This window comes from Bubalus bubalis, chromosome 11 (genome assembly GCF_019923935.1).
Source record: "Bubalus bubalis isolate 160015118507 breed Murrah chromosome 11, NDDB_SH_1, whole genome shotgun sequence".
In the NCBI taxonomy this organism is placed as follows: Eukaryota; Metazoa; Chordata; class Mammalia; order Artiodactyla; family Bovidae; genus Bubalus; species Bubalus bubalis.
This window is the reverse complement of record NC_059167.1, coordinates 80,020,308-80,034,494: the sequence shown is the minus strand read 5'-3', so window position 1 is coordinate 80,034,494 and position 14,187 is coordinate 80,020,308. Positions and strand designations below refer to the sequence as shown.

Here is a 14,187-nt window from a genome sequence, read left to right as displayed (position 1 = left end):
TTGTCTTGTCTACTTGTCTTTTCCTGGTAATTGAGTTAGGCAGATCCTGAAAAGGAGTATGGGAAAAAAAAATAGTATTAGAGACACTGATGTATAGATCAGTCTTATGGACTCGGCGGGAGAGGGAGAGGGTGGGGAGATTTGGGAGAATGGCATTGAAACATGTATAATATCATCTATGAAACGTGTCGCCAGTCCAGGTTCGATGCAGGATACTGGATGCTTGGGGCTGGTGCACTGGGATGACCCAGGGGGAGGGTGTGGGGAGGGGGGAGGGAGGGGGGTTCAGGATGCGGGGCACGGGTGTACCTGTGGCAGATTCATTTCGATGTTTGGTGGAGCTAATACAATATTGTAAAGTTTAAAAATAAAATAAAATTAATTAAAAAAAATAAAGGTATGAGCTGAGAGGAACTGAATTTTAAACAAGTTGACAAAAATTGATAGTCATTCAGTAAAATAATTTTACCAGCTCATTTAAGATAGAATTTAGTATAGGCTATGAACTCTTTTTGTAACTTACTTACTGGCCATTCATTTAACCCATACTTACCTTTCCTCCATTCAGAAACAATGACTTTTTTAAAACCCACAGATTTTCAGCTGTCTTGGTGAAAAGCTATCTTATCCAAAATAATTAGCTTATCTTTTTTTTCCTTAACTGGGTTTTAGGGCTCTATTTAGATTTTTTAGTAAATAAAATTACTTTAACATGAAATGAAGAAACATCAGTTCTTCTGACTTTCAGAATCTATTCATTTGTATGTGTTTTTATGAAACTGAAACAGGAATAGAATATTGTTCTTTTGAAATCCGACATTGAATCTTATTTATTAGACTTTGAGGAGAATCAGGATATTCAGTCTTGTTGCCTCTATGAGGAGAATTGTACTTATTAGATCATGTGCCCTAGAATTGTATTGATGTCACTCTGAAAGCTATAAGATATTGATGAAAAAAATTGAAGATAATGCAAGTAAATATAAAAATATTTCATGTTCATGGGTTTTAAGAATAAACAATGTGAAAATGTCCTCTGAACCAGAGCAATCTATAGATTTAAGGCAACCCCTCTCAAAATAATCATGGCATTTTTCACACAACTACTGCAAATAATCCTAAAATTTGTATAGAACCACAAAAGGCCACAAATAGTCAAAGCCATTTTGAAACAAAAAGAACAAAGTTGAAGGCATCACAGTCCCTGACATCAAAATATGCTTCAAAGCTGTTATAATCTAAAATATACATTGCTGGCCCAAAAACAGAGATTCAGTCAATGGAACAGAATAGGGAGTCCAGATTTTAACCCTTGTATACATGGTCAATCAATCTATAACAAAGGAGGCAAGAATAAGCAATTGGGGGAAAGACTGCTTCTTCTATACGTGGTGTTAGACAACTAGACAGCTACATGTTAAAGAATGAAATTAGAATATTTTCTCACAACATATACTAAAAGAAACTCAAAATGGATTAGAGACTTAAATATAAGATCTGAACTCATAAATTCTTAAAGAAAGTATAGGCAATATGCTTTATGAGATTCATCTTTGCCATATTTTTGTCTCTATTTCCTCAGGCAAGGACAAAAAAGAAACAACACAGAAAATAGGACCTAATTAAATTAAAATATTTTGCACAGTGAAAGAAAGCATTAACACACACAAAAAGGCAACCTATCAAATGGGAGAAGATATTTGGAAGTGATTGGCCAATAAGGGGTTAATGTCCAGAATATATAAAATAACTTTTGCACATAATATCAAAACCACAGGCAGAGGACAAGAATAGGCATTTTCCCAAAGAAACATACAGATGGCAAACAGACACATGAAAAGATGTTCAACATCTCTAACCATCAGGTAAATGCAAATCAAAACCACAATGAGATATCACCTCACTCCTACTTTGTCATGAATACTATCATGACAAAAATGAAAAATAATTGAGTATTGTCAAGGATGTGGAGAAAAGGGAAAACTTGTGTATTCTTGCTGGGAAAGTAAGCTGGTGTAGCCTCTATTCAAAAGATTCCCCAAACCAATAAAAATATAACTAGTAGTTATATATATATATATATATATAATATAATATTTATAATTATATATTATATATTTAATATATATTTATTAATTATATAAATATAATTATATTTATTTTATATATAATTATATATGATAAATAATATATATTTATTAATTCTATATATTTAATATATAATTATATATTATAATATATAATAATTATATAATTATATATTATATATATAATAGTAGTAGTTTATAGATAATAAATATAACTACTATATGATTCGGGGCTTCCCAGGTGGCTCAGCAATAAAGAATCCACCTTCAATGCAGCAGACACAATTTTGATCCTGGGTCAGGAAGATCCCCTGGAGTAGTAAATGGCAGCCCACTCCAGTATTCTTGCTGGGAAAATTTCCAGAGACAGAGGAGCCTGGCAATCTATGTTTCCATGAGGTTGCAAAGAGTCGAACACGACTGCAATGACTTAGCATGCACATGCATTATACGATTCAGCAATTCCATTCCTGGGTATCTATCAGAAGAAAACAAAAACACTAATTCAAAAATATGTATGCACCCAAATGTTCACTGCAACATTATTTCCAATAGTGAAGATATATAGAAACAACCTCAGTTTTCACTCATATGAATGGATCTAGAAGATATATATGTGTCAGTGTGTGTGTGTGTGTGTGTGTGTGTGTGTGTACAATAGAATATTACTAGCCATTAAAAAGAATAAAATTTTGCCAGCTGGGACAGCATGATAGACCTAGAGGATATCACACTTAGCGAAATGTCAGATAGAGAAAGACAAATACTGTGTGCTTTCACTTTTATATGAAATCTAAAAGCAAAACAAATTAACAAATATAACAGAAACAGACTCAGACATATAGGGAACAAACTATTGGCTACTAAGGGGAAAGGGGTGGGTATAGGGGTGAAATAGGTGAAAGGGATTAAGAGGTAGAAACTTCCACTTACAAAATAAATAAATTAAAACTAGGTAATGTGCAGTGAAGGGAAAGATTCAATCCTGCCAAGAACTTGACTGTAGCCAGTGAAACTGATTTTAGACTTCTTGCATCCAGAACTGAAAGAGGATAAATTTGTTTCAAGTGATCAATTCATATATGAACACTGAACAAATATTTTCTGTTTGCTTTGACCCAGTCATAGGATGAGATGTGAGTATTTGCAGTTTGCAAACGTGAGTATTTGCAATTATGGTAAGGCAGATTTGAATATTCTTGAGACACCCAACTAAACTGGATAACATCTTTATTGGAGTCATTTTCTCCCCTTTTAGATCCTTTCACTTTTTATCATTTTGGTGTCCAGCATATTGTGTTTAAATATTTACTTTAAATATGTAGTCTTATCTAGATATTCTCCTATCTACAAGTCAGAGGTTCTAGTGCAGAGGGAAATATAGGAGATATTCAGAAGGGAAAAGACCAAATCCCAAATTCGTTGGGCCAAAAAGTGTTTGTGGTTAAAACTGTACTAGTGTAGGTAAGAAATACTAAACAGTGCAAATACCTGGTAACGGCGTCACGGTGTGACTGTGGCTGGAGGAGGGGCTGAGCCCCGTGGAGGGTTTGAGTACAGGCTGCAGGTGCTTGGGGAGCACTACGCTGCACAGCACAGAAGTAAGTGCCTGAGTCTGTGGTCTGTGAAGAGGAAACATGCAGTGAGCTGTGGCGTTCTGTAGGGACTGTCATGGTGTTCAATCTTCCATCCTGCTTTGTCCCTGAAGGAATGTAAAACAGACGGATGAGGCGGCCCCCGGGGTTCAGATGGAACCACTACACATTGTCTGTGAGGGTGGAGAAATTACACCACAGTGTAGAGTTGACTCCTTCCTGTAGACTCAGGGCTGGGGGACTCTGCTCCACATCCACCCCTCTCACACCTGATGAGAAAGAGCGAAACAGTCACAGGTGAGGGTCACAGTAGTATAGTGTAAGTCGCTCAGTCATGTCCCACTCTTTGCGACCCCATGGACTATATACAGTCCATTTGAATTCTCCAGGCCAGAATACTGGAGTGGGTAGCCTGTCCCTTCTCCAGCAGATCTTCCCAACCCAGGGATCGAACCCATGTCTCCCGCATTGCAGGTGATTCTTTACCAGCTGAGCCACAGAGCTCCTGCAAAACTCTGAAAGTGCCCTCAGGAACGATGAGGATAGAAAGTCTGTAGAACTTGTGAGTTCCTGCTTCTCCCTCCCACAGCACTACCACTACTCAATCCTTCAGATTCCCCTGTGGGGCAGCCCCAACTCCCAGCAAACCTGGGCAACCAGAAGCCCCAGCACAGTGTCCACTTGCCTCTTCATGACACTTTGCTTTGTTGCTGGGAAATTTTCACCTTAAGATACATAGTAAACCCTGGGAGGTAAGGGTCATGACTTGACTGGAAATATTCCTGCTTCTGCAACCAATCAGCTCAGCCCACAAACCCTGCTCAGGTGACACTGACAGGAAGCGCTACCTACCATCGTCAATTCCATGGAGAACACTGAACTTAAGAAAACAGTATTTTTTCTTTTGTAAAACAAACAACAACAACAAAGAAAAATAATCTAAGATGTCTTTGAGAACCAAACTCTTCCAGGATTCTCTTTATCTTCAAAGAACATGCCAACTTCCTAAAAATAACACCGTCTGAGACCCTGCGTCTTTTAAGCTACCAGATCTCCCTTGAAGTCCCAGGCACTGTATCACTCAAAGCACAGAAGTGCTAGGCTGAGTCTTTCCAATGGACTGATGTTTTCTCCCAGTGGAAGGAGTTCTCACTCCTGTTAAATTCAGCCTCAAAACAGTTGATGTCTGAAACAAGGCTATCTTTAGATGTATACTTCAGGAGAAACTGGAGTCCTTGGTTAGGGTACTGCACGTACTGGAAAAGATTTGTTTGAACAGAAGATAAGTAGTTGCACCTCAGCTTCAGACGGGGTCCTTCAGAGACAGTGATGTGGCCATCGGGCTGGGTCACTGACTGGGATCTAGCTCCTCCTGGAACATCAATGCTGAATCAAAGAACTCAGCTAAAACAAAAAGTCTCTATTCAAAGTCAAATTGGAACAATGTTCCATGTGCAGACAAGGGAGTAAAATGGAATGCCAGTCAGTCAGGAATGGAAGCACCTCAAAATGGACCCCACAGTCATGGCAGAGCAGTGAAGAAGTGGTGAGAACCTTTCTTGGAGATCCTGCACAAACAAAAGTCTTAAGACTGGCTGACTTGAACCCAGGTTGCTCTGAGGTTGAGGTATGACAGAAGATTTAGATTTCTCCTCCTGAAGGAGATTGTATGGAGTGTTAGGAAGAGAGGCTGTCTTTAACAGAACTGCTTGCCTCTAGTGTCTGAGATGCTTTACATATCATTGTGTAAAAAAAATGTCAGAATATCTCTTTAAAGTGTAAAGAAAGAAAGTTTTTGTGAGTTTATTCTGATCTTATACAGAAATACATTTCCAGTTTATTCAACAGCCTCCTCTATCAGCCAGATGGAGAAATAAAGAGAAGTTCACATTTTTGTGAACCTTCTTCACTCCCTTCCTGCCCTTGTATGGTTGAATTTAAAGCATTAAAATTATGCAGAGAAGAGAATTTATGGTTTGTAGGCCCTGAAAGTTATAAGATTGGGCTTTTTAAAAAAACACAAAATTATGAATAAAATTGAATATAAAATAATTTTTAGAATGAGAAGTAAAACTATAGGAAATTACAATCTCAAAAACAAATACCACAAGCAGTATATATCTAGAAAATGATAAAATATTTCAGTAGTTATTTCCCTGACATTTTCTATAATACCTTTTCTTTCTATGTTCTTTGGCTCCATACTATGTTTCTTCATATGACAATAAACTTGTTAATACTTCCTATCTAAAGAAAATAAAGATAATTTGGTCTTTACTCCTAGCATACTTGATAATTTTTTTTACTATTCACAGTTTTAGTAATGCATGAACATTTTTATGATTAGAGTCAAATTTGGGAATTTTCTATCAAGTTACTATGTGCTACAAGATTTCATTATAGTTCAAGTTTTCTTATTCTACAACCAATTCTAAGCACTATGAACTAACACTTAACACATTTATTAAGTCTGTTATTTTCCTTTTGTTGTATAATAAATTATCATGAACTTTGTGATTTAAAGCAACATCCATTTATTTCATAGTTTCTGTATGTCAGAAGTCAGGGCACAGCTAAGCTGGATCTCACAAATCTGCAAACATGGAGTCAACTAACACTGTGGTCCTGTCTGAGGCTTGAGGGTTCTCTTCCAAACTCGTGTGATTGTGGCAGAATTCATTTCCTCATAGCCATAGCCCTCATGACAGCTTGCTCCCTCAAGCCTGGGTGAATCTCTCTAATCTGAGAAAAAGCTTAAGCCTTCTTTGAAAGAGCTTACCTGATTAAATTAGGCCCACCAAAGACAATCTCCCTATTGATTCACTCAAGTTCAAACTGATTAGGCACTTTAATTACATCTGCAAATCTCCTTCCCTTTGCCATATAATAAAAACAATAACAAGAATGATATCTAATACAATCACCAAGAACATAGAAGAAATAAAGAATAAGCAAACAGAGGTGAATAACACAATTACTGAAATTAAAAACACTCTAAAAGGAACCAATAGCAGAATAACTGAGGCAGAAAAATAGGTAAGTGAGCTGGAGGATAGAATGGTGGAAATAAATGCTAAAGAGCCAAATAAAGGGAAAGGAATGAAAAGACTTGAGGAAAGCCTCAGAGACCTTTGGGACAATATTAAATGCACCAATATTTGAGTTATAAGGGTCCCAGAGGAAGAAGAAACAAAAGAAAGGCAGTGAGAAAATTTCTGAATTAATTATAGTTGAAAACTTTCTCAACATATGAAAGGAAATAGTCAATCAAGTCCAAGAGGCACAGAAAGTCCCCTACAGGTTAAACCCAAGGAGAAACACATTGAGATACATATTAATAAAGCTAACAGAGATTAAGCACAAAGAAGGAACATTAAAAGCAGCAAGGGAAAAGCAACAAGTAACATACAAGGGAAAACCCATATGATTAACAGAAGATCTTTGAGCAGAAACTCCATAGACCAGAAGGGAATGGAAGGATATATTTAAAGTACTAAGGAGAAAAATCTACAACCATGATTACTATACCCAGCAAAGATTTCATTCAAAATTGACAGAGAAATCAAAAGCTTTATGAACAAGCAGAAATTAAGAGAATTCAGCACCACCAAACCAGCCTTGCAACAAATACCAAAAGGGCCTTACATAGCCAGTAAACACAAAAGAAAGAAAAGACCTACAAAAACAACCCCAAAACAATCAAGAAAATGCCAATAGGAACATATGTATCAATAATTACCTTAAATGTAAATAGACTAAAAGCACCAACCAAGGATACAGACTGACTGAATAGATACAAAACTAAGACCCATATATATGCTGCCTACAGGAGACCCACTTCAGACCTAGAGACACATGCAGACTGAAAGTAAAGGGATGGAAAAAGATATCCCATGTGAATGGAAACCAAAAGAAAGCTGAAGTGGCAATCCTTGTTTCAGACAAAATAGACATTAAAATAAAGAATATCATAAGAAACAAAGGACACTACATAATGATCAAGGGATCAGTCCAAGAAAAAGACATAACAATTGTAAATGTCTATGCATCCAACATAGGAGCACCTCAATACATAAGGCAAACACTTATGGCAGAAAGTGAAGAGGAACTAAAAGCTTCTTGATGAAAGTGAAAGAGGAGAGTGAAAAAGTTGGCTTGAAGCTCAACATTCAGAAAACGAAGATCATGGCATCTGGTCCCATCACTTCATGGGGAATAGATGGGGAAACAGTGGCAGACTTTATTTTTGGGGGCTCCAAAATCACTGCAGATGGTGACTGCAGTCATGAAATTAAAAGACGCTTACTCCTTGGAAGGAAAATTATGACCAACCTAGACAGCTTATTCAAAAGCAGAGACATTACTTTGCCAACAAAGGTCCGTCTAGTCAAGGCTATGGTTTTTCCAGTGGTCATGTATGGATATGAGAGTTGGACTGTGAAGAAAGCTGAGAGCTGAAGAATTGATGCTTTTGAACTGTGGTGTTGGAGAAGATTCGAGAGTTCCTTGGACTGCAAGGAGATCCAACCAGTCCATCCTGAAGGAGATCAGCCTTGGGTGTTCTTTGGAAGGAATGATGCTAAAGCTGAAACTCCAGTCCTTTGGCCACCTCATGCAAAGAGTTGACTCATTGGAAAAGACTCTGATGCTGGGAGGGATTGAGGGCAGGAGGAGGAGGGGACGACAGAGGATGAGATGGCTGGATGGCATCACTGACTCGATGGACCTGAGTTTGGGTGAACTCCGGGAGTTGGTGATGGACAGGGAGGCCTGGCATGCTGCGATTCATGGGGTTGCAAAGAGTCGGACATGACTGAGTGACTGAACTGAACTGAACAGGCATAAGAGGAGAAATCAACAGCAAAACAATAATAGTTCAGTTCAGGTCATTTCAGTTGCTCAGTCGTGTCTGACTCTTTGTGACCCCATGAATCGCAGCTCACCAAGCCTCGCTGTCCATCACCAACTCCCGGAGTTCACCCAGACTCACGTCCATCAAGGCAGTGATGCCATCCAGCCATCTCATCCTCTGTCGTCCCTTTCTCCTCCTGCCCCCAATCCCTCTCAGCATCAGAGTCTTTTACAATGAGTCAACTCTTCCCATGAGGTGGCCAAAGTACTGCAGTTTCAGCTTTAGCTTCATTCCTTCCAAAGAAATCCCAGGGCTGATCTCCTTCAGGATGGACTGGTTGGATCTCCTTGCAGTCCAAGGGACTCTCAAGACTCTTCTCCAACACCACAGTTCAAAGGCATCAAATCTTTGGCGCTCAGCCTTCTTCACAGTCCAACTCTCACATCCATACATGACCACAGGAAAAACCATAGTCTTGACTAGACGAACCTTTGTTGGCAAAGTAATGTCTCTGCTTTTCAATATGCTATCTAGGTTGGTCATAACTTTTCTTCCAAGGAGTAAGCGTCTTTTAATTTCATGGCTGCAATCACCATCGGCAGTGGGTTTGGAGCCCCCCAAAATAAAGTCTGACACTGTTTCCACTGTTCCCCATCTATTTCCCATGAAGTGATGGGACCGGATGCCATGATCTTCGTTTTCTGAATGTTGAGCTTTAAGCCAACTTTTCACTCTCCACTTTCACTTTCATCAAGAGGCTTTTGAGTTCCTCTTCACTTTCTGCCATAAGGGTGGTGTCATCTGCATATCTGAAGTTATTGATATTTCTCCTGGCAATCTTGATTCCAGCTTGTGTTTCTTCCAGTCCAGCGTTTCTCATGCATATAAGTTAAATAAGCAGGGTGACAATATGCAGCCTTGATGTACTCCTTTTCCTATTTGGGACCAGTCTGTTGTTCCATGTCCAGTTCTAACTGTTGCTTCCTGACCTGCATATAGGTTTCTCAAGAGGCAGATCAGGTGGTCTGATATTCCCATCTCTTTCAGAATTTTCCACAGTTTATTGTGATCCACACAATCAAAGGCTTGGCATAGTCAATAAAAGAGAAATAGATGTTTTTCTCGAACTCCCTTGTTTTTTCCATGATCCAGCAGATATTGGCAATTTGATCTCTGGTTCCTCTGCCTTTTCTAAATTCAGCTTGAACATCAGGAAGTTCACGGTTCACATATTGCTGAAGGGTGGCTTGGAGAATTCTTTAACACCCCAGTGTCACCAATGGACAAATTATCAAAACAGAATCAATAAGGAAACACAAACCTTAAATGAAACATTAGACCAAATGGACCTAATTGATACCTTCAGGACACTCCATCCAAATGCAGAAGAATACACTTTCTTCTCAAGTGCACATGGAATATTCTCCAGGATAGACCACACCCTGGGACACAAATCAAGCCTCAGTAAATTTAAGAAAATTGAAATTGTACCAAGTATCTTCTCTGACCACAATGCTATGAGACTAGATATCAACTACAGGAAAAAAAAGCAGCAAAAATACACAAACTCATGGAGATTAAACAATACATTGCTAAATAACAAAGAGGCTACTGAATAAATTAAAAAAAAATCTAAAGATTCCTAGAAACAAATGACAATGAAAACACAAATATCCAAAAACTATGGGACTCAGCAAAAGCAGTTCTAAGAGCGAGGTTTATAGCGATACAATCATACCTCAGAAGCAAGAAAAGCATCGAATAGACAGCCTAACTCTACATCTAAAGAAGCTGGAAAAAGAAGAACAAAAAAACCTCTAAAGTCAGCAGAAGGAAGGTGATCATAAAAATCAGAGAAGAAATAAATGAAAAAGAAATGAAGGAAACAATAGCAAAGATAAATAAAACTAAGTTCTTTGAGATTAACAAAATTGACAAACCACTAGCCAGATTCATCAAGAAAAGAAAAGGAGAAAAATCAAATTAATAAAATTAGAAATGAAAAAGGAAAGGTTACAACAGACAATTCAGAAATACAAAGGATCATAAGAGAATATTATGAGCAACTGTATGCTAATAAAATGGACAACCTAGAGGAAATGGACAGATAGTTAGAAAAGATCAGCCTCCCAAGAGTGAACCAGGAAGAAATAGAAATTATGAACAACCCAATTACAAACACTGAAATTGAAACAGTGATAAAAAAAAATCTCCCCCAAAACAAAAACCCAGGGCCAGATGGCAAAACAGGGGAACTCTATCAAACATTCAGAGAAGAACGAATGCCTATTTTTCTGAAACTCTTCCAAAAAATTGCAGAGGAAGGAACACTTCCAAACTCATTCTACAAGGCCACAATCACCCTGATATCAAAACCAGGAAAAGACAACAGGAAAGAAGAAAATTACAGGCCAATATTAGTGATGAACATAGATGCAAAAACCCTCAACAAAATTCTAGCAAACAGAATCCAACAACACATTAAAAAACTTATACACCATGATCAAGTCAGGTATATCCCAGCAATGCAAGGATTCTTCAATATATGCAAATCAATCATCATGATACAGCATATCAACAAATTGAAAGATTAAAAACCATATGGTCATCTCAATAGATGCAGAAAAAGCCTTTGAAAAAATACAGCATACATTTATGATAAAAATGATTTTAAAAAATGGGCATAGAAGGAACCTACCTCAACATAGTAAAGACCATATATGGAAAGCCCACAGCAACATTATTCTCAATGGTGAAAAACTAAAAGCTTTCCCTCTAAGATCAGGAACAAGACAAAGGTGTCCACTCTCATCACTATTATTCAACATAGTTTTGGAAGTCCTAGTTACAGCAATTAGAGAAGAAAAAGAAATAAAAGAAATCCAGATAGGAAAAGAAAAAGTAAAACTCTTACTGGTACAGATGACATGATACAACACATAGAAAACTCAAAAGAAACTATCAGAAAATTACTAGAGCTAATCAACAAATTCAGCAAAGTTGCAGGATACAAGGTCAAAACACAGAAATCACTCGCACTCCTATATACTAACAATGCAAAATCATAAAGAGAAATTAAGGAATCAATATCATTCACCATTGCAACAAAAAGAATAAAATATCTAGGAATAAACCTATCTAAGGAAACAAAATACCTGTATATGGAAAACTATAAGATACTGATGAAAGAAATCAAAGATGACATAAACAGATGGAGAGATATTCCATGTTCCTGGGTGGGAATAATCAATATTGTGAAATGACTATACTACCAAATGCAATCTAGAGATTCAATGCCCTATGAAATTACCAGTGGCTTTTTTTCACAGAACTAGAACAAAATATTTCACAATTCATATGGAAACACAAGAGACCCTGAATAGCCAAAGCAGTCTTGAGAAAGAAGAATGGAGCTGGAGCAGTTCATCTTCCTGACTTCAGACTATACTACAAAGCTACAGTAATCAAAACAGTATGGTACTGGCAGAAAAACAGACCGATGGAAAAAGATAGAGAACCCAGAGATAAACCCACACACCTATGGGTACCTTAGAATATACAGTGGGGCAAAGACAGCCTCTTCAATAAGTGGCGATGGGAAAACTTGACAGCGATGTACAAAAGAATGAAATTAGATCATTACCTAATGCCATACACAGAGATAAACTCAAAATGGATTAAAGACCTAAATGTAAGACCAGAAACTATTAAACTCTTAGAGGAGAACATAGGCAGAACACTCAATGACATAAATCAAAGCAAGATCTTCTATGACCCACCTCCTAGAGTAATGGAAATAAAAACAAAAATAAACAATTGGGACCTAATTAAACTAAAAAGCTTTTGCACAACAAAGGAAACTACAGACAAGGTGAAAAGACAACCCTCAGAATGGGAGAAAATAATAGCAAGGGAAACAACTGATAAATAATTAATTTCCAAAATATACAAGCAGCTCATACAACTCAATACCTAAAAAAACAAACAACCTATCAAAAAGTGGGAAAGGGGCCTGAAGAGACATTTCTCCAAAGAAGACATACAGATGGCTAACAAGCACATGAAAAGATGCTCAACATCACTCATTATCAGAGAAATGCAAATCAAAACTGCAATGACATACCACTTCACACCAGTCAGAATGGCCATGATCAAAAAGTCTACAAACAATAAATGCTGGAGAGCATATGGAAAAAAGGGAATGCTCTTGCTTTGCTGGTGGGAATGTAAATTGATACAGCCACTATGGAAGAAGGTATGGAGACTCCTTAAAAAGCTAGGAATAAAACCACCATATGACCCAGAAATCTCACTCCTAGGCATATACCCTGAGGAAACCAAAATTGAAGAAGACACATGTACCCTAATGTTCACTGCAGCTCTCTATAATAGCTAGAACATGGAAGCAACCTAGATGTCCATCAACAGATGAATGGATAAAGAAGCTGGTACATATATACAATGGAATACTACTCAGCCATAAAAAAGGAATGCATTCGAATCTGTTCTAATAAGGTAGATGAAACTAGAGCCCATTATATAGAGTGAAGTAAGTCAGAAAGAGAGATGTAAATACTGTATGCTGCTGCTGCTGCTGCTGCTAAGTTGCTTCAGTCATGTCTGACTCTGTGCGACCCCAGAGATGGCAGCCCACCAGGCTCCCCTGTCCCTGGGATTCTCCAGGCAAGAACACTGGAGTGGGTTGCCATTTCTTTCTCCAATGCATGAAAGTGAAAAGTGAAAATGAAGTTGCTCAGTTGTGTCTGACTCCTAGCGACACCATGTACTGCAGCCTACCAGGCTCCTCCGTCCATGGGATTTGCCAGGCAAGAGCACTGAAGTGGTTGCCATTGCCTTCTCCGATAAATATTGTATACTGACACATATATATGGAATCTGAAGAGATGGCACTGATGAATTTATTTTCAGGGTAGCAATGGAGAAACAGACATAGAGAATAGACCTATGGACAAGGTAGGAGAAGAGGGAGAAAGGGAGGTGTATGGAAAGAGTAACATAGAAATTTACAACACCATGTGTAAAACAGATAGCCAATGGGAATTTGCTGTAAGACTCCGAAGAGAGGCTGAGGGAACAGGGAAATCAAACAGGGGCTCTGCGACAGGCTGAAGGGTGGGGTGGGAAGGGAGATGGGAGGGGGTTCTGGGAGGGAGGGGACATGGGTGTACCTATGGCTGATTCTTGTTGATGTATGAAAGAAAACCACAAAATTCTGTAAAGCAATTATACTTCAATTTAAAAATTTTTAAAAATAATAAAAATAATGATATCTATCATCTTGTAGATCTTGCAAGGAACATGTGGCAAAAAAAAAAGATTTGTTGCTGGAGAGGCACATATGGGTTTGTGGGAATATTAAATATTTTTTAAGATGAGAAAGCTTGATATTTTAAATGCTGGGAGGGAATTAGCAAGAAAATCTTGAAAAGTCAGACCAAAGTTTGTATGATCAGTGGGCTGAAGCACCAGAGAATTCAGACAGAATACTGTGGGTAAAGCATTTGGGCAGAGGGGTACCATTTCAAAGTAAGAGAGACACCTTTTTTATTATTATGGGAGAGAACGTAAACTATATGTGTAAAACAAGAATGTTTTACCTAGGATGCAGAAAGTTGAGGAAGATTCATTTAAT

The 14,187-nt window shown here is 37.9% G+C and overlaps 1 gene segment (V, D, J or C); it reads right to left on the bottom strand.

Annotated features, from left to right (window-relative positions):
- LOC102415345 overlaps positions 1 to 14,187 on the bottom strand; it is a gene marked incomplete in the record, with an annotated part of 786,957 nt that overhangs the window by 655,005 nt on the left and 117,765 nt on the right.